The sequence below is a fragment of the Equus caballus genome, chromosome 3 (genome assembly GCF_041296265.1).
Source record: "Equus caballus isolate H_3958 breed thoroughbred chromosome 3, TB-T2T, whole genome shotgun sequence".
NCBI lineage: Eukaryota > Metazoa > Chordata > Mammalia > Perissodactyla > Equidae > Equus > Equus caballus.
The window spans coordinates 105,842,903-105,864,151 of NC_091686.1; the positions used below are offsets into that span (position 1 = coordinate 105,842,903).

Genomic DNA, 21,249 nt, shown 5'->3' on the forward strand with positions numbered 1-21,249 from the left:
CGCCCAGGGCTGAAGCGGAAAGGTGGTGCCAGGGGGGAAATCCGGGTCCTGGGGTGACACCCGGGCCAGACGGAATAACCTGCAGCAGAGGTTTGGGTGGGGGAGTCAGAGGTCCTCCGTAGCCGTCATTCATTCACTTATTCAGTTCAATCGACACATGTTTACTGCGGGCCTACTGTGTGTAAGGTGGTGGGCCATTTCTCAAAGGACTGAAACAGGCGCAGAAGTCATTCGAATTGTGGGTGCAGAGAACACCAAGACCCCCAAACTATTTTGTCATAAACCCACCTGAGGTCCACTTTTGCATTCCCCCCCTCCCCACCCCCCCCACCCCCCCCCACCCCCCCCCCGCCGTGAGAGGGAGTGCTGGTGTCTCCCTTGCTTGTTCTGACTTACCGCCGTTTGCGTTTGCGATGACAGCTACTCATGGTACCTAGCCATGCTGACCATCCCCCAGAAATCCTCCGTTCTCTCCCTCCTGAGAACCATCCCCCATCCCCAAGGCAAACTTGGGGCTTCTTTTTCTTTACTCCTGTGCACACACTGCAGGGTGTATGGTTTATTCGCTTCCTTCCCTTGTGGGGTGTTGGAAGGGAAACCCTGTGCGTCTTTCTCCTTTAGTCATTTTCTGGGCCTTCAGGTCAGTCTGAAAACGGTCCTTATTGTCCAGTATGTGCAAAATCTTGTATCTCTGAAGAAGAATGAGATGTCGTAGCTTCTCCCTAGTTTAGTTTGGTTACTCCTGGTCTAGTAGTTGAAAGCGCCTAACCGTACAATATTCTGATATACTGTATTGCAGCCTGGCCCCATCTCCTCTAACTATCAGGCTTTATGTCAAGGGACAGATCCTCGGGGGATCTTTTCTCTTAGCCCATCAAGAATCAGACCCAGTAGTCAAGGAGGCTGGAGGTGGTTCTTCATGGAAGTCCAGTGTCAGGCCCTGAAATAGGAGCGGAATATTCACTACTCCGTCAGGTACTTATCAGTTGCCCATTCGGGGTCAGGTACATTTCCCGGTGCTTGGGATTCTGTGGTGAAGAAGACAGAAACTCCTCTGCCCTCAAAGAACTCCTGGAGCATATGTATAGTTTGGGAGGAGAGTCACACAATAACACTAAGAGAGTACTAAAGAATGGAACCTGAAGGATGGAAAACCAAAAGAAGGAAGTGCTTAATTGCACGGATGTCCCTTGAGTGTGCTCCTCAGTGTTAGACTCACTTCTCCCTGGCACTGACCACACTGTATCTAGCCTAGTGGTCTCCCCACTAGGCTGTGTGTTTTATTTGGCTCTTTGTTCCAAGAGCCTACATACTGAGCCCCATACACAGCAGCTGCTCAAGAAATGCTTGTTGAATCAGTTAAGATCCTGAAATGGGTCTTTCAGGAGTTGTCTTACTCGTCCCAGCTGTTTCTCCAGAGTGATGCCTTGTTGCCTTCCACAGACGTTCATTAAAGGCGTGGGATGTGGAAGGCCCACAGGGAGGGGGAGGGGGGATGTGAAAATGAATACAACATGCTTCTCGCCTTCATCATAGCTAATGGCTATTACTTGAATCCATCCTTGATGCTAAGCATTCTTCGTGGTCTCATTCTCATAATGGTGTAAGGTAGGAATTACTTCTAGTTTTACAGGTAAGGAGGCTGTGGCTCAGTCAGGCTAAGGAACTTGCTCAGAGCCTCACAGCTGGAGGGGGCCAAATTTAAACCCTGGTCTGTCTGACTCCCCAGCCTGGGATCACCAGGCCACCCTTTGTATTTTAATCATGAATTCATCTCTCCGTATCTTCCACTAGACAGCAGATTCCGCAAGGAGGGGACCATGTCTTGTTCATCTCTGAATCCTCAGCAGCTGGATTAAGCGTTTCTCAAAGTATGATCTATAGATCACCTGCATCAGAGTGGATTGAGTACCTCCCCCACAGATACATCTAAGTCCTCACTTTGGTCCCCCAACCCTCATGAATATGACCTTATTTGGAAATAGGGTCTTTATAAGTATAATCAAGTAAGGATCTCAAGATGAGATCCTCCTGGATTTAGGGTGGGCCTTAAATCTAATGACTAGTGTCCTTGTAAGAGAAAGTAAAGAGAGATTTGAGACACAGACATTCAAGGGAGAAGGTTCTGGGAAGACACCCAGAGGAAGACCATATGAAGATGGAGGCAGGAATTGGAATTATCCCACAACAAGTCAAGGAATGCCAGAGTTGCCAGCAGCCACCAGAAGCTGGAAGAGCCATGGAAGAGATTCTGCTTTGGAATCTCCAGAAGGAACCAATCCCGCTGACACCTTGATTTTGGACTTCTGGCCTCCACAACCGTGAGAGAACACGTTTCTGTGTTTTAAGCCCACTGGTTTGCGGTATTTGTTATGGCAGCCACAGGAAACTGATTTACCTACAGCACGAAAGTGCCTTGGGGTGTAGCCCCTAAATCTGCCTTTCTCACAAACTGAGCTACCCAGGTGATTCCCTGACTCACTCAAGTTTAGCTGGCTGGTGGTGGACTGCGTCTGGCATGGAGAAATTGTCTGGTATTCAGCCAAGAAGGATTCAAGGAAGAGTATGGTCAGTGGCCAGTGGTGTTTCAAAGTGCTTTTGGAGCCCAGCTGAAGGAACTGGGGAAGATGTCACCAGACGTCTGACCTGGGCCAAATGGGCTTTCGAAGGGCTCGCATCTCTTTCTGCAGATCCCGGTTTCTACCTCCCACCCTGGATCTGCCCCCATCGCTCTTCCTGCCAGAGTCCCATGCTCTCCTTACATCAGTCGGCTTCCTTTGCTTGCCTCTAGGAAGCAGTTTTCATTTAACATTGTGCCACAGAGATCAGTTTTATTTTCATATTTTTTGTGTAATCTGGGATTGCAGCCTTCTCTCAGACCTTGAAGTAAACACGGCCATGCGTGTGAAAGAAGCACGACTGGTGTTCTATTTTGGAAATTAAACGTCTGGGGGAGGGGGAGATGTTCTTCCTCTCACCACCTGGGGTGATCTCTTGAAATCTGGGGGAAATCTTGAAATGCAGCTGTGCAGATAATCAATAACTTTATTTCCAAGATAAAAATCCTGGTCATCTCTCAGCCTACTGCCCTATGATAAACCGTGCCTGATTCAATTTCACTATTTGAATTTTGGTTAATTAATTAGATTGCAATCAACCTCATATTCCTTGAGTGTATTGTATGCACTGGCTGTGAGGCAGATAGAAAATAGTTAACCCTGGGCCTCTGCCCAAAGTACAGCCACTGTTTTGGAAGAGAGGGGTCAAATAGGCATATAGTCCTGCCCTGTGGTTAAGGGCACAGCCTTGGGTCTTGGTTTTTGACTGAGATCTGAGTGTGAGTCTTGGCTCTACTTCTTCCTTGATGCTCATGATCAAAAGCCCAACCCAAGTGGTTCAGCGCAGAGGGAATTTATTGGCTGATGTTGTGGGTTGAATTGTGTCCCCAAAAAGGTATGTTCAAGTCCTAAGCCCCTGTACCTATGAATGTGAGCTTATTTGGAAATAGGGTCTTTGTAGATATAATCAAGTTAAGATGGGGTCATTTGAGTAGGCTCCTAATCCAATGACCAGTGTCCTTAGAGAAGAGGGGAATTTGGACATAGAGATGTACAGAGGGAAGACAATGTGAAGACACAGAGGAGAGAAGGCCATGTGATGACAGAGGCAGAGATTGGAGTTATGCAGCTGCAAGCCAAGGAATGCCAAAGATGACTGGCAACTGCCAGAAGCTAGGAATAGGAGAGGAACGGTCCTCCCCGAGAGCCTTATTAGGGAGCATGGCCCTACTGGCACCTTGATTTTGGACTTCTAATCTCCAGGACTATCAGAGAATTAATTTCTGTGGTTTCAAGCCACCCAGTTTATGGCAATTTGTTACTGCAGCCCTAGCAAACTGATACAGCAGGTGTGACTAATAATTCCAAGATAGGGGTGGCTTTGGGCACAGTTGGACTCAGCGCTCAAACAGATGCTCTCTTTCAGTCTTTGGGTCTGCTAGCTGCCTGGCTTCAGTCTTACCCTCCCATCCTCTCAAGTTCAAGTCCAGAGGGGAAGACAGAGACTCTTACGTGGTAGATCCCATAAAACCCTAAGAGTCACTCTATTTGAACCCACTTAGATCCCTCGCCTGTCCTGGAAGAAATCGCTCAGGAGGGTAGTGATCTGATTGTCTTAGGCCTGGAGTTGTGCACAGAGCTCTGGCCGGACCACTTGGAGTGCGAATGTGGGTTGGGGCAGAAGAAGGGGAATGGATTCGGAGGGAGTCACGGCACCGTGCACTTGTCCGAGCCTTGTTTTCACATCTTTTTAAGTACCTACCTCATAGGTGTAATTGTGAGGATCAAATGAAGTAGTGCTTGTTAGTGCTTTGCTCTCTGCTTGGCAAGTTGTGAGTGTTCAGGAAACATTAGGACAGTGAGGATGAACCACAGAACGCAAGCTCAGGTGTTCATGAAATGAAAACTTCTGTATTTTGCTGTAACATCTTAATTTAGAGGACAAATTCTCATTGTAAGGGTGGTGGAAATGTAATATGGACTGGAGTTATACCTCTCTTTTCCCCTGAATTTGTATTTAAATTCTAGGGGGCTTAATTAATACTCAGCCATTGGCAGGAATGATGGTGGGGGTGGGAGGGACATGCGTTTGGTCGGGGCTACCTTTGTTTAGCCATACTTTCCACATTTCAGTCTAGTGTCTGGTCATTGGTCACTGTTGTCCTCCCCCTTGTTCCATTCTCAGGCCTCTTCTGGCCCTTTGGCCACCTGTACCACACACATGCTACTTTGGGTGAATGAAGAACAAGATGATGTGTTGCTCCTTCATTACTCTGGGCATAGGGGACCTTACTCTGTTGCCCAAGGTGGGGGCAAGGTCATATTCTGCTGCCCCTGCATCACTCTTGACCTTAGAGAAACTTTGGAAAACTGTTGTGCAATTGTCTGCATAGATGCACCACACAACACCAGGCTGGGTCCAGGGAACTTGGGATTATTTTTTCCTTCCTAGGAAAGAAGGGTGTTTTTGTTAGGGTAAAGTCTAAGCCACTATAACAAAGATCCCTACTCTCAAAATATGTTTTAAATGAGGTAGACATTTAAGTCTCTTTCATGTCACAGTGTGGTGCTCCTGCTCATGAGTCCTTTAAGAACTCAGGTTTCTTTCATCTTGTTGCTCCACTGTGTCTTATGTGGTGGTCCTCAACTGTGTGGTTAAAGCTGGGTTGGTGCCATGTTTTTGTCCCAGCCCATGGGAAGGGGAAAGAGAGAGAGAGGAAGTCCAGGGCAAGGGGCTTTTCTTTAGTTAGGGGTGACTAGAAAGCTGAGCATATCACTTCTGCTCACATCCCATTGGTCTGAGCATGGCCACGCCTTGCTGCAAGGGAGGCTAGGAAATGCAGTGTTTAGCTGGGAGTACCCAACTTAAATTTGGGGAGATTCCATTAAAAAGTAAGAAGGGTATATAGTATATGAAAAAGACAACCCATGAAAGACAAAAAAAAGGGTAAGTTGGACTTTACCAAAATTAAAAACTTCTACTCTTTGACAGACTCTTTTAAGAAAACGAAAGGACAAGCCACAGACTGGGAGAAAATTTGTGCAGCACACATATCTTATATGCAGATTTATAAACAACTCTCACAACTCAATAGTAAGAAAACAAACAACCTAATTTAAAAAATGAGCAAAAGAGTTAAATAGACACTGCGCCGAAGAAGAGATTCAGATGGCAAATAAATATAGGAACAGATACTCAATATCATCAGTCCTTAGGGAAATATAAATTAAAATCACAACAAAATGCCATAACGCACCTATTAGAATAGAAAAACAAACCAATAAACAAACGGATAAACTGAGTGCTGACAAGGATGCAGAGCAGCTGAACGTCTCATCTGTTGCTGGAGGAATGTAAAACGGCACAGCTACTTTTGACAACAGTTGTCCAGTTTCTCATAAAGTCAAACATGCACTTAACCAAACCCATCAGTCCTACCCCTAGGTATTTACCCAATAATGAAGACACATGTCCACAGGATTCCATGTAAAGGATTCCTGCTCATTGTTAAGATGGAACAGAACTACTGATCCATGCAAAAGTATTGGATGAGCCTTAAAAACATTTGTTAAAGAAGCCGGAGATCAAAGGTACCTACTGTAAGATTCCGTTTATGTGAAGTTCTTGAAAAGGCACAACTAAAAGGACAGAAAACAGATCGATGGTGTCCAGAGCCTAGGAGTGGGGTGAGTGGATTGACTCAGAGGGACCCAAGGGAACTCTTTGGAGTGATGACATATTCTGTGCCTTGATTGTGCTGATGGCTACATGACTGTATTGTTACAATTCCTAGAACTGGACACCTGAAATCGATGAATTTTTCTCTATGTAAATTATGCCTCAATAAACCTAATTTTTTAAAAGGGGGGGAAATGGATATTCAGGACAACCATTGCCATAGAGAGCTTTATTCTTTACCTCTCCAGTTCCCCAACTCATCAAGTTTCCGTCACAACTAGCCATGCCCCCCCTAACTCAGTTCCTGGTCCTACTCTGCTCTCCCCACCCCAGGCTGGTTAGGCAAAGCTCACTTTTCATTCCTAGAGACTCACTGATACCCAGGCTCTCCTTTGCACTCTGGTTCTGCACTTTCCCAACTTTGGAGATCTTTTCTAGTCTTTTTGGAGGGTTCCTGGGGGATGGAGCTACTGGGGAGACTCATCTGTGCCCTGATGTATTAAGGACCAGGCTTTCAAAACTGAGAAGCCAATCACTTTGTCACCTGTGTTCTCCTGGGCCCTCAGTTCCTTGGCACATGAGGACAGAATGTCTGGCTTCTAATAAGGGAGAGCGGTATGTGGGGAGAAAGAGAGTAGGGGCTACAAGAAATGGAGCCAAGGTGGATAGCTAGGGGATCAGTTAATATTTCAAATATTATTCATGTTAATAATATTATTAAATGAAAAAAGTGCACAATAGTGAACAATATTATTTTAGACATGTATATAGGCAGCTGGTGAGGCTTGCAGTGGGGAAAAGCTGCTTAAAAGAAGTGGAACTTGAACTGGGTCTCTCCCCTTTGGCTGAAGAGGGCACAGGTGATCATGACAGGAAGCAGGCATGAGCACTGGACTGGTGGTTGGCCTTTGAGGAAATGCTCCAGATAAAGGCTGAAACCAGCGGGTTGAGGTATAGGAGAAATTGAGGTTGGTTAGCCAGGGTAGACCAGATGGTGAATGACTTCCAGAGCAAGACAGAGGGGTGTGCGCTAAGGTAGCTGGTAATAGAGAGGAACTGAATGCTTTTTTAGCTGGAGTATAAGTTGATGAAAATGCTTGGGATTTGTTTCCACTGACCTCAATAATCACTGAACCTTTATCATCTATGAGGTGCTGTGCCAGGCACTGGGGACATAAAGACAAATTTGGTAATTCTGCCAGGAATCAGGGAAAGGCAAGTTAAGCTGAGCAATCAGGAATCTAGTCTTTCTGTCACCGTCAACATTCCCAATTACCACTATTGCACCTAAGTCATAACCGCTTACCACATGGTTTTCTAACTGTTGGCTTTCTCTCTCCACTGGACCCAAAAGACCTCGAACTCTTTGAAAGTTGGGACCACATGTTATTAATTTGTGACCTTAGCACTTAGTAGTGTATCTTACCCTTTGTAAGTACTCAATAAATGTAGAATATATGAATTGTTGGATGCTTGAATAAATGAGTTGCTAAGGGAATATAGCATCAGTGGGAATAGAGAAAAAGGGGTGGCTATGAGAAGGACTTTAAAGGAAGACACCTACAGGATTTCATAGCCAACTGGATTGGGAATATTAACTAGAATGAGTCCAAGAGTACACTTGATGGATGGCCAGAGAGTGGCGGTGCTGGGTATGACAGAGGGTTGAGGGGTGACTGAGACTGGTGAGAAGAGAATGAGTTCCGTTTCGAATTCTGCATTGTTCAAAGTTTCCTGGGAGTACTTGAACTCTTGTGAGGCAAGCCGAGTGCTTACTGGGAAGGTTTTTGATGAGCAGCTATCTTCATAGTGGCAGGCTAATTTCAGAGTAAGTTTATTAAAATTAGCATGTGGGGGAAAGTGAGCACAACTGCTATTTTTAACTAATGGGATTCATGTTCTCTCCTGTGCAGGGAAGTTCGCATATGTGCTTCTAAAATTGACAATTTCTACTCTTATTATGTTAAAAAATTAATTTAGTGACTTTCACATTGAATAAAATACATTGGCTGAAGATTAGAAGAGGACTTTGGTTAGTCCCTGAATGAAAATGACCAGAGTGAGTGACATTTTCCCTCACTGCCTGGTTTTCTACCAATAAAGCCATACCGGGGCTTTGGGAACCTCGTGGCAGAGGACTTTGCTTCGTGGCGAGTCTGCATCTTTCTCTGTCCCTTCAGGTAAAATGGTGCCAGTGGTAGGGGATACCTCGTTCCCAAGGAACATAAACCTTTGGTTGATTTTTTATTTTGAAGTCTTCCTGTTTTCATTTCACCTCTGCTAGTCTACTCTGTTTCCATTATTTTATGCTGTTCTGTTGTAACAAATATCTTAATTATGTTCAAGGTATCAGATCTTCAAGCCACTCTACCCTCTACACAACTATCCTATTAAGCCACTTAAAGAAAAAAAAAACACTTTTCATCAGGTCTTCTTACTCAGAAATGTTCAGTGGCTCCCCATTACTGGTGTTCAAGGTCCTCCTCAAGTTGGCCTTGACCTATCTTTCTAGCCTTTTGTTGCATTGCTCCCCTCATAAATTGGGGGCTCCAGCTAAACTGATCTGTCGTGCATTCTGGCTTCTATCTCTTCTCACACTCTGACCGCATCTGGATGGGCCTGCCACTTCTTCCCTGACCACAACATTTATCAGTCCTTCAAGGTGGAATAGAAGCCCACATCCCTCCTAAAATCATCCATGACCACCCAAGCTTGAAGTGAGCTCTTTGTCTTGTTGCCTTACGTAGCTTACATTCCAAACCACTCCTATAGTACTTACATGCTCCCTAAGAGACCTTCTCTGTGTGTGGAGTGTAACTCCTATGCAAGTTAGTGAGCTCCTAAGAGAAGGGACTATAACCACATGTGTTGAGGTAGGAGATAGGAATTCTAGAATGATGAGCTTCATGCTATGGCTCAAGAAGTATAGGACCTAAGAGATGATACTGATATTAAGTGTCCCAGAACCAACTTAGTTCTGGCCACTTTGCGGGGCCTCTGCTTCGATTTCACATTCTCATTCCTGAAAAGAGTCCGTAGATGTGCTTGCCAATCTATAGCTTTGTTAATGGCAGACACACAGGTGAGGGGGGTGGTCAGTGACATCAGGATGCATCTGTCACTGTGTTAGATTGGTTGGTTGACATGAAAAAAGCATGAAGCACAGCTCAGGGATATTTCAGTGGGACAGGTGGGTGGCAGGGGAGAAAGTCAGCGTTCAGGGTACCAGACACGTATTGAACACTACTACGTGCAAAGCCTTATTCATGAGACAGTTATTCTCAAAGGGTTTACAGTCTACTGGTGATAGAAGATGGGGATAAGGTCCATACACTGTGACACACATTGTGATAAGCACTCTGCAGGTCAAGGGGAAGTTAATTTAGATTGGGGGATTGAGGAAGGTTCTGATGAGGGTGGCACTTGGGCCGGGAAGCTTGGGCAGGATTTCAGTAAGTGGAGATGTGAAGGAAGGGTGTTCTAGGCAGAAAGAATGGGCATAGCAAAGGTGCAGATGTGGTAAAATGCAGGGCTTGCTTGGGACATCCCAGATTGTCTGGTCCCTGGTTGGAGACACATGGTGAGATACGAGGTGTTGTTTGTTAGGCAGGCCTTGAATTCTCTGTTAGGGTACAGAGAGTGCTAGGGTCCTGAGTGTGGCCTTCATCCTGGAGGCGACATGATTGTACCCTCTGAGCAGGGGAGAAGTTACCGGGATGTGTTGGGAAGGTAACTGATCTGCTAAAAGTGTATGAGAGGGGCTGGATGAGGATGAGGGTTGAGCAGGATACAGAGGCCCATCTGAACCTGTAACTCTGTCCCTCTGCTTTCATCCACTCTCAACCTACCTTAGTCTGCCTTCCACTCCTTGTTCGCTCCTGAAAATGTTCTTGCCAAGGCCACCCAAGACCAGCCTCCTATTTGCCACACCCAGTGGGCTTTCTTCAGGCCTCAACCTGCTAGGCCTGTGCGGCCTCTGACACTCGTCTCTTCTTTCCCTACACGCATCTCTTCTGCTTCCCTCCACATGACCTCTGGATGTGTCCCCCAGGCACCTCACGCTCTGCCTGCCCTAAACAAATTCATCCTCCCTCTGCCTTCCGCCTTTGTCTTCCCTCTTCCCTTCTTCTATCCCATCTCAATTAGTGACATCATCATGGAGCCTTCCTCCCACCTTACTCCCCGCCATCTAATTCTTCATGAAGGTTCATGTTTTCAGCTTTTGAACAAGTCCTTAAATAAGAGCTTCGTGTCGCCGTGCCCACCATCCTGCTGTGGCCCAGGCTGTCATTCACTCTCCCCAGAATATTTGCAACATCCTCTAAGATCGTCTTTCCTCCATGCCGTTACTGGAGTTGTCATTCTAAGCACTGAAATGATTTGTCATTCTTTTGCTTAAAGCTCTCTGATTGCTTTCCAAAGCGTGCAGAGTGAAAGCCAGTCCCTTAGTGAAACTCCAGGGCCCTCCTCCCTCCTTATTTCCAGTGGCTCCCCTAATGTGCCCTTATGTGCGCCACCTTCCCCACTCTCCATAGCAGTCCTGACTGTTATCAGATCATTCCATTCCCTGAGGCGCCTCTAAGCCTTGGCTTATGTCCAAAGGTGGCCTCCTACTCATACTTTAAAGCCCAGCTCAATTGTCTTATCCTGCACTTGAGTTTCCTACCTCCCTTGGGCCTCAAGAGGTTGGGAAGAGAATGGTATTTTAGTTGGGAAAATGGCATAGGGGACTGTTGGCAGGATAAGAAGGCACGGTAGTGGGGTTCCTGAGGATGGAGGACCCTCAGAGAGGTGGGTGGTCAGCAATGTTAGGCACAATCCTAGGCACATGGTACTTAGCAGGTACGTGTGGAAGGAAGGAGGGAAGGGAGGGAGGGAGGGAAGGTAGGAAGGAAGGAGGGAAGGAGGGAGGAAAAGAAAAAGAAAGAAGGAAGGAAAGACAGTTCACCTTGCCATTTCCGACATTATCTTTGAAGCCAGCCCTGCTCACTTCCAGCCTCTCCTCCAGACTGGTCATGGCCCTGAGGGAGCTGGGAGTGAGTGTCCACCTGGCCTCAGCACATGTCCAGTGTCCTGGCCAGTTTCCTGGTGTCCTGGCCAGCTACGTGGCTCAGGCTACAGTGGATTATATGTCACCAAGCTCCACCAATAGGTAGCTACATCGTCCTGGGAAAATCTCCTGATTTCCCCAAGACTGCAATTTCTCTGGACTTCATACAATGAGGATAATAATACCTGCTTTGTATCTCTCACCCAAGATGAGGATAAAGCGAGATGATGTATGTGAAGGTGTGTTTAAAGTCCCCGACCCTCTGCAGCTGAGGTGGTGGTCCTGTCCTTGCCTGGGCTGGAGGAAAACCCAGCCCAGCGCTTCCGAGATGCTTCTGCAGAGGGAGGTGATGTGTCAGCTGCTGGCTGTCAACATGATGCCATTGAAAATTCATATTGATGGGGCACAGATTGACGTAGCTGCTTGCTCTGCCATCTGCAGACCCCACGACCCAGCAATATTGGAGGTGGCAGGGATGGGACTCCCTTTTTCTAGCCAGTTCCAATTTGCTTTTTAATTTGCTCCAGCCTGGTGAGTGCTGTCAGGGTCAATCTGTAACCTTTCCTTCTTTCCCAACAGTCTCCAGCTTTGCAGGCTACTCAATCAATTCCTGGGCACCTTCCTTTTCTGTGGCCTCTTCTGCTCTCCCCTTATTCACCTTCTGACTTTATACCGCTCTTAACGTCCACCATCCAGTCTCCTACCCGAGTTGCTCAGCCTCCACAGTTGTACCCCTCTTTGGTCTTCAGTCATCTGCTGGCCCCTTACTTGCCTCTTATTAAGCTGACAGCAGTGCTGGGGAAAGACACAGCACTTGCTCACAGAGACCTAACAGTAACCTCCCGCCTGGATTCTTACAGGTGCCTCCTCCTCAGCCTGCCTCCTCCTGCAGCTCTTCCTGCCTGACCAAGTGCCTGGAAGCAGAACTCCTATCCTGACCCTTCTCTACTCAACCTCGCCCCTGTTGGCTCTCTCTGTGGCTCAAACTCTGTTGTCATTTAAAGCCTTTCTTAGTTTCATCCAAACCAAGCATTCCAGCCTTATTCTGTGTTTCTCCTTTTCACGTGTCCTGTGCTCCTGGCAAACAGAACCACTGCAGGTTTCCACACACCTGGCCTTTACTCCGGCTGTGCCCTCTGCCTGGAACTCTTGTTGTCTTGTCCTCACTGCTCTTTCAAGGCTTGGTCAGGACCACCTCGCCCCCCAGCCGAAAGCTCTCTTGCCTTCTGCAATCCCACAGCGTCTAGGCATATCCCTGTGACCAGTGTCTCCCTGGCCGCCTGACTTTGGAATTATTTATGTACATGCCTCGCCTCCAGCCTGGAGATACTTGGAGCAGGAACAGGTCGATTCATGTTTGAATCTCCCACTGTGCTCAGCGCAAAGTCCTGAGTGTAGTGAACAAATCTAAAAGAGATGACAAACCTATTGGGTTCTCCGTTAATACTTGAATTGAAAAAGTACTGAATTAAAACAAGGACATCCATTTCTTTTTTGGTCAGAACAACATTTTCATTCATTTCTTTCCCCAAAGTCCCCTTATATCCATTTCATCTCACAGACCTTCTGACTTTGAAGATATAGATTGTGATCTTTTAAAGCTAGTAAGTCAAATCTCCTTTTAATAAGCTCTAAGGGATTTATGAATTTACTAGAAGCCAATTCCCCCCTCCCTTCTTTTCCTTCCTTTCTTCCAAACTCAAATTTTATTGTGTGAGATATATTGCTTGAAAAGAGTCAGGCAGAAGCTGCGGGTGGGAAATCATTTGGTTATAAAGAGCTACTTTCTATAATGGGCTCTGACCTGTATCACAGTGTGTCTGAACATACGCCAGCCTCTAACTCTGCTCTGGACTAGAATTTAAGCTTGCTCCTATGTTATTTGCCACCCACGGTTGACTCTCATGCAAAGAAATTGTGCAATTTCTTTGGTGCCTATGGTCATCTTTTCATCATGAGAAATAATAGACAAAAATAACTCCTTACGTTCGTCTCTCTTCCACTGATATTTAAGAGGATTTACCATGTCCCAGACACTTTGCTAAAAGTTGGGGTGCAAAACCCAACAGGATGTTGTCACCTTCCTCTACATCCTCTTATCTAATCCTCATAACCACCCTGCCCATTAGAACGAGCAGAGGGTAGTGTCTTCATTTTATAGGCAAACAGTCATTCCGAGTGTTTATGAAATGTTCAGAAATGCAGAGCCCTTTTTGATGGTCACTCGGCAAGAAGCCAGTGTGTGGAGCTAGTCCTGGTGGCTTCAAGTCAGATGTTTTCCCACTGGGAGCCCTGGGTTCAGACCCTCTGCACACTCATATCAGCTGACCTAGTGCTAAACCCAAGAACTTGAGCTAAAAAAAGAGACTTTGGGGGTCTGGTTTCAGATTCCTGCTCAGACTTCAATAGAGGCTGGACGTTGAGCAGAAGTGGTGTCAGTTGACCTGCAGATATGACCATGTCCTGTGGTGGCTGGAGACAGGTGCACCAGCTGACCCGCCCTATCTGAGCAGAGGCTCTGAGGAAGAGAGAGAATCTAAGAAGTTCGAGGATTCACCTTCCCACGCCCTCCTGCTTCACCCCAGTGCAGAGACCCTCCTTAGGCAGCTGCAGGGGCCCTGCCCTTGACGGCCTGAATCTATGAAAGAGGAAAGGTTTAGGGAGAAAAGTGAGTGGCTGAGGGTATTACCTAGAGATCATGAAACTTTGGGTCACGGTGGATTTAATTTTAAATATCTGAGTGATATAAATTCACTACATGCCCCCAAATTCAGAAAACATAGATACATTTAAAAGGAAAAACTATAATTCCAGTATCTAGAGCTGACTGCTGTTAATATTTTAGTGTATAATCTTTCTGAAATTTTCCCATGCCTTTCTTTCCAAAGCTGAGTTTATATTGTATGCTTTTTTCTTTTTTCATTTGTATTGAGGCTAACACATGAACGGTGAATGCACACAGTGAATGCTCGATGCATTTTTACATGTGCACGCACCTGTGTAACCACCACCCAGATCGAGATGTGGAACATTCCGAGCTCCCCAGAAGGTTCCCTATACCCTTGACCAGTCATCACACATCCCTATCCTGAGGTAACCATTATTCCGACTCCTCTCACTCAATGCTGTTTATATAACTTGTTCTTTTTCCTACTCAGCAGTAAGTAGTGAATAGTTTCCATGTCACTAAATCAATGTCATCGTCATCATCAGCATCACCAGCATCATTATCATCATCATCATCACCATCAGTCATGGTGGCAGCATAGGATCCCGCGGTACTGACAAAACACACATTTGCTGGACTTTGAGCCAATGTCTTAGAAATACTGATTGTCTTGTTTCCCACCATCAGAAAACCCAGATGTCTGACATCAGGGGTTCTATTCAGCTCTAGAACAGGCTGCAGGGTCAGTGACTCCAAGATTTCCCTGTGGTTTTTTGCAAGGCCTGCTTGTGCCTTCTCCGCTCCCTTAGTTTCTTCGAATACATGTGTATTATGCAGAACATCCCAAGAGCCACCCCTGTGTGTGTTGGAAAAGGCACCTCGCATCCCAGCACGCAGTGTAAAGGTTTTTACAGGAGAGCAAATTCTAGATGCTAGTTCATCCCACTCCTCAATTTCTTTCAAAAAATTCATTTTTAAAGGAGGAGAGAAATTCATTGGAAAATTTAAACATCTGGGTTTAGAGAGAGGTTCTTTTAAGATGACATTGGTGAGCAAGGAAAAAAGCTGTTTTGATTGCTGGGATCATTCCTGAAGACACTGACAAGGAGAAAACTTCCACGTGTCTCCCAGAAACAGGCTCCTCCCTGGCGCAGAACAGTTAGGTCTTGATCATGAAGGCGTGAACCGCGCACGTCTGGGAACCCTCCCCGGTTTCATCCCGTCTCACCCTGGTTTAGCTTTTGATTGTTTTATTACCACTGTGACTACGGCCACTACTCTGATTGCTACTTCTTCTCTTAGTTTCATCATTATTACTAATAGTCAAGTTATGTTGTTTCCATGTATTAAGCGCTTGTTGTATGCCAGGCACGACACGAAGCATTTTTCACACAAGGTTCAGTGCAGGCACATGTTTGAAGGAAAAAGGATACATTATATCGAGCTCTTTTTAGTGTGCTGAGTCTTGTGCTAGATGCTTTATAAATGTGATTTCATTAATTCCTCACAACAGCCTGGGAGGCAGCTAGAGTTACCATCGTGGGATAGCTGTAGTCAGTACAACTAAGAGATAAGTAAATGTAAGAGAATATGCGAGTAATGCAAGAGCTGGGATTTGAACCCTAGGTTTTTCTGATTCCAAAGTGTGTGTTTTTCCCACTCTTCCACAGCATTACCAAATGAATGAATGAATCAATGAATGAGTGGACAACCAGCCTGGTACGGTGATGTATTCATTTTTAGGAGGTACATATTTTGAATTATGGAACCAGAAGGAAAATATTCTTTCGTTTAAACTCTATTTAATACCTTGATATAGTACTTATATACTTTGGTGTTGTGGATAGCCAATGTCACTTGTCAATGGTGACATAGGGGTCTATTATGAATTTGATTACGTTCTTACATTCTAGGTGCCATATTTCCTCAATTTCAGTTGTTTGGGTGTATCAGTATATTATTTAGGATTAATCATAATGTAATACTAGAAGCAACAGAGATTTCAAGAAGATAGAATTTTCTGTATTTCTCTTTCAAGTACAATAAATTTGGAGGAAGTCAGTTCAGGGCTGATATGGCAGCTCACAGTTTGTCTGGGATCCAGGCACCTTCTGTTTACTCCATTCCAAGTGAGTTTCCATTTTGTAGACCAATATATTGCTAGAAGTAGGATGATGTAAAAAAGGTGTGCTCCTCCCTTTAAGGAAACTTCCCAGAAGTCCCACAGGACACTTCTTCCATCTTGCTGGCCAGCACTTTCACTATATATGAGGGATCATAGTAATCCCTACCTCATAGGGCCTCCTTGTGAGGACCAAATGGCTAATGTGTGTAAAGTTCCCAGAACAGTGCCTGGCACACAGTAAGTGGTAGAGGAGGCTCTGCCGTCTGTGTTTTGACTGATGCTTCTGTGGTCATATCTGGGATCTGGGCCCATCAGGCTTGGTAGATCTTTCCCAAGGACTTGTTTTAAGTACTTTGGTCTTTGTACCCTCCCATACAGTGTGGACAGCAGCCAGTCCTGATGATATCCATGAAGATGATGATCATGGATGATGATGATGATAAAGATAACCTCTCAGTAAATGCCAGTTACGTGCGAGTTACTGGGCTAAATACCTTGTTTCATTCTCTCCTTTAATCTTTCACAAACCCTATGAGGTAGGTACAATCGTGGTCTCCATTTTACAGATAAGGCGTCTTAGGCTCAGCAAGAGATGGATGATTTTGCTCAAAGTCATTTGGCTAGATGTGGCCGCGCAGGGGTTAGAATCCAGGATAGTCTAACCTCCAAGCTCAGGGTCTTAAGTGGGATATCCACTGCCCTCCATATCCTTTTAGGTCTCTGCCTGTGAAATTTCGTCTCCTTTTGGAGGGACTGGTCACATATTTAGCAATTTGTCTCGACACTTCTCTCTTTAGATCCTGATTATCACTGAATTTGCTTTACTGAAAGAGCCCAAACTTTGACATTACCTCCATCAGTGATGTCTATGTGCCTTTTTCCAAGGAATTTTTTAAGTGTCATGTCTTAATTCTGTACTTGCAGAAGAGAAAACTGGAATAACCCTTTTGTTGTTGTTGTTTTGTTGAGGAAGATGGCTCTGAGCTAACATCTGTTGCCAATCTTCCTCTTTTTCGCTTGAGGAAGACTGTCCCTGAGCTCACATCTGTGCCAATCTTCCTCCACTTTGTACGTGAGATCCTGCCACAGCGTGGCTCAATGAGTGGTGTGTAGGTCTGCGCCCAGGATCCAAAACCATGAGCCCTGGGCCTCAGAAGCGGAGCTTGTGAACCCAACCACTATGCCACCAGGATGGCCCCTGGAATAACCCATTTTATTGTCATTTAAATGCTCTCCTGATGAATGATGATGACAGACATAGTGGTGGTGGTGGACAAACTGACTGTCAAGGAAAGCAATTAAATTTATGCCACTGTTGCCCTGTGTCTGTTGGTGATGTGTAGCCAGTGAGGATTTTGCCATCTTCCCTGAAAGCCGTAATTCACTCAGAGCAGCCATAGGAGCCTTTTGCTAACATAATCAACCTATGTGCACAGTTACCAACCAGAGAAACAGACCTGGACAAAGTCCTCGCCTTAAGAAGCATTTCCAACTTAGTCTGGTCTCTGAAATCTCCAGTGATTTGAATCACCAGGATTGCACACCCACTCCTGTTCCAGAATGAATCTCCACCTAACTTTTCCCTGTGGGACTGAGTTCTGAACTGACAGTTCTTATTGAGGAAAATTTCTCAGTGATCAGTACTGTCTGGAGTTGGTGGAAAGAAAGTGAGAACAACAAAGATGAAGTACGGGAGCGAATTAACGGTGCTCAGGAAAATATGAGCAAGGCGTAAAGAGAGGGAAAAAACAGCTCCCAGCCAAAGCTTCAGGTGGGGAGACCTTCATCCTGTAGGTGGAAATTTGAGCCCAAGTGGCCCTTTAGCAATGACTCCGTGGTTCTCATCCGGAGAGAACCACTGGGGGAGATGTAATGATCACGATTAGTTGAAATCTTGGCAGATGGTGCTAAGAGCTCTGTTTCCTTGGATAATTAAAATGGTGATGGATTTGCCTGGCTGATTTCAGGATCTCTAGTCTGCAGATGACTGCCTTTTGGGGCAGACTGGGCTGGAACACCTCCTTGCTGTAGAGCATCTGCATCTGACTCAAGGGTCAGAGCGATGGGAGACGGGGAACAGTCCCACAAATGCTCCACCTTCAGTTGAGTCTTGTCTTGAGCACTTTGGCCCTCTTATGGAACTATTCATCCCAGCAGGGGGAGAATATTTTTCAGAAAGGCAAGGTCGGCTGACAAACTTAGAAACGGAGATTGCTTCCTTTCTTTGATTAGGACAGGGTTCTTTGGATTACTGTGATAATTAATAACATTGGTGCCTTTAGAATTTATGGAGTGCTTTTTCTTTTTACATGCATTGTCTTATAGAATCCTTATGACTCTTCTGTGAAAGAGGCAGGGCACTGTGGCAGAAAGGGCCTGGGGCAGGCCTGGGTTCAAATCCCACCTTTGTCACTTACAAGCAGCAGGATTTTTTTTTTCTCTTCTGCCTCTTAGAGCCTCAATTTCTTCATCTGTAAAAGGGGGTCGTAACATCTAACTTTTGGGTTGTGACGAGGATTAGTGATTTATATACAGGAAATACCGAATTGTGTCTGGCACCCAGTAGCCTCCAAAATACGGCTGGTATTCCCATCATCATTATAGAAGAGGAAACTGAAATGGAGAGGGGGCGGGGCCAGAGTAGGTGATGGCAGGAAAACCCACCTTCCACTGTGAATCCCAGGTGCCGTGTTCTTCTGTTAGCGATGCCTTTGTCTCTGTATCTCCCAAGTTCCCTTTTGTTAAAGGACAATCCAGGGTATCAGTTCTAGTTTGGCAGATGCCACCCCTTAAGCCTCTCAGAACCTCGTGATAAAGTGGCAGCAGTGCTGTGGTCCTCTCTGCCTCATGGTGTTCAGGGGCAGATCTGAGAAGCTGAGAGCTGATGGATGTGCAAGGGGAGCTGTAGCTCATCAATAGTGGGGGTTTAGGGTCTTTTAATGGTTTCTTTTGAGACAAGGGAAGATGAGCCACAGCAGTTTTACAGCTTTTAAAGACAGTTTGACCAAAACATTGTCCATGCTTTGCTGGCTTTTTCCTACTACCCGGCCTACCAGAAAAGCCCTCTGCAACTGAATTGAATTATTATCACATAATCAAGTAAGCAGCGAATCTACCATCATATTCCACATGTGACTGTTATGTCTTATAATATGTCATTGCATACGTGAGTGTTGGTGACATGGGCTGTCACCTGTATGCAGCATATCTCAGGCTCCTGGCAACCTGGATGGAAAAGGGAGACCCTCAGATGCATGGGTAATTTTAATGCCCCATCCTGAACACCTGATTCCTGAAACAAACCAGAATCGCACGCCCCGCCATCAGTATCTCAGCCCGAGGCAAGGTCGGATCAGCCTAGCTCTGGGAGAGAGCAAATTCACTCTTGGCAGCAATGACTTTTAAAAATATGTGCTCTCTTCAGCAAATGAGAAGGGATTTTCTAGCCCATTTATGGCCAACTATAAGGAAAGCCAATCTACAAGGAAAGCCTTGCATTTCCCCCTCATCTTTATAGGCCTGAAAAGAATAGGGTCACACTCATTGGAGAGTGCAGACTGACGGTGGGGAGAGGGAGGAAAGGAGAAATAACAGGCATGCAAGGATTGAAATAGATATTCAGGCAAACCTTCGTTATTCAAAACTTCAGTTAACCAAGACTGTCAGTGAATTTCACATACCCCCCAGCTACTGTAGTTCACATTATAAACTCGTCCAATTACCTGAAATCTCACTTAACTTAAATTTCAGCACATCCCCTGGGGCATCCAAATAATCAAAGTTTGCCTGTCGTGAGTAATCCTGGAGACTCCTGGAGACTCCGAGAAAGATAGATCATAAAAAAAAAAAAAAGTCATCTTAGAGAATGGCATTAGGATCATTAAGTTACCAACCTGAAATTGCTGAAATGTTATCTAAAAATTACAGAGGTGAACACAGAGTTAGAAGGCGGCTGTGGAAATGCTGAGGGAACTGTACCATTGGAGATTGGGGTGCAGACACGGACAGGAAGGGCGCCAGCGAGTCAGCCGTGCGTGGCTGGGACGGCCGCAGGCTGGAGGACTTCAGCACGATGCACATCTGCGCGTGCTTAGCCCCACGTGGCGTTTTACTCTGTAGATGCCCAGCTCGGTCTAGCGAGGTTAAGTATACGTGTATCTCCAGGTGACAGTCCCATATGCCTGTCTCAAGTGGTGAATCTGCAGGACTTCAAAGGATGAAGGCTGTGAAGGGAGTATATGCCCATGTGATGTAGAGAAGTGCTGAAAATGAAGTTCAATACCAGTGCCACTTTGATAGTTCTGTAGGAGCTACCCTGTGGTTTACGTAACTGGACTTTTTTTCTAAACATGATACTGAAATGGGATTTAGAGATTTAGGCTTAATAATAAATTGATGGCTATGTTACTAAAATATATATATTACATGTATACATTTATAATACATATACAAATAAATGTATAGTATACATATTATATATAATATATGCATATATATTTTTTCAGCTTAGTGGGAACTGAAATTCATTTATTTCTCAAATACTCTTTGGGCACTCACTCCAGGTCAGGAGCTGTGCTCGGCTCAGGAGATGCAGAGGTGAATGAGTCAGACCCCGGCAGCAAAGAGGCCTCGGTGTGGGGAGGTGGACAGGTGGGCAGGTGCTGTGGTGCAGTGCGATGCTCTCATCAAGGGGTACCCAGAATGCTGTGCAACCACGGGGAGCCAGCTCTTACTCTGCCCAGGGAGTGGCCAGGGGCTTCCCAGACAGGGACTTGTGAGCTGGGTCCAGGACAGACAAAAAAAGAGAGGGGTGAGGGACGGTGAGCATGGGGGTGCAGTAGGAGGGGCTGATGGAAGCGTGGTGGGTAGGAAAAGTCAGAGAGGTGCATTGTGGCCAGATTTTGTTGGGCTCTTGTTTGCCGGTCTCCTTAAAAAAGATATTTTTGAAAGAAGAGTGGCAGGACGTGATTTATGGTTTTCAAAGGGACTGATGCCTGGACTAGACAGGTAGAGGGAGAAGAGAAGGCTGTCATGGCCAGAGGTCACTGGGCAGGGCAAAGTAGGGCTTCTGGGAGTGAAGGGAGTGGCTTATTTGAGGATAGAGAAGTTATGTTGATGGTTGAACGCTGTTTCCCTAAAGCTGCTTATTGGATGGGAACGGAAGTATTC

General features: G+C 45.7%; 1 protein-coding gene across 6 annotated transcripts in view; it reads left to right on the forward strand.

The window, feature by feature from the left end:
• The window catches only part of CCDC149 (coiled-coil domain containing 149), a 100,338-nt gene that overhangs the window by 678 nt on the left and 78,411 nt on the right, over positions 1 to 21,249 (forward strand). Inside the window, exon 1 of one of the 6 annotated variants that reach the window (XM_070262535.1) lies at positions 15,645 to 15,701. The exons of 4 other annotated variants lie outside the window; for them this stretch is intronic. The gene's annotated coding sequence lies outside the window, so the exon portion shown is untranslated. Of the gene's footprint in view, positions 1 to 15,644; positions 15,702 to 16,592; positions 16,617 to 21,249 lie in introns of those variants that run through there. One more of the 6 variants, XM_023638286.2, reaches the window with a different exon arrangement.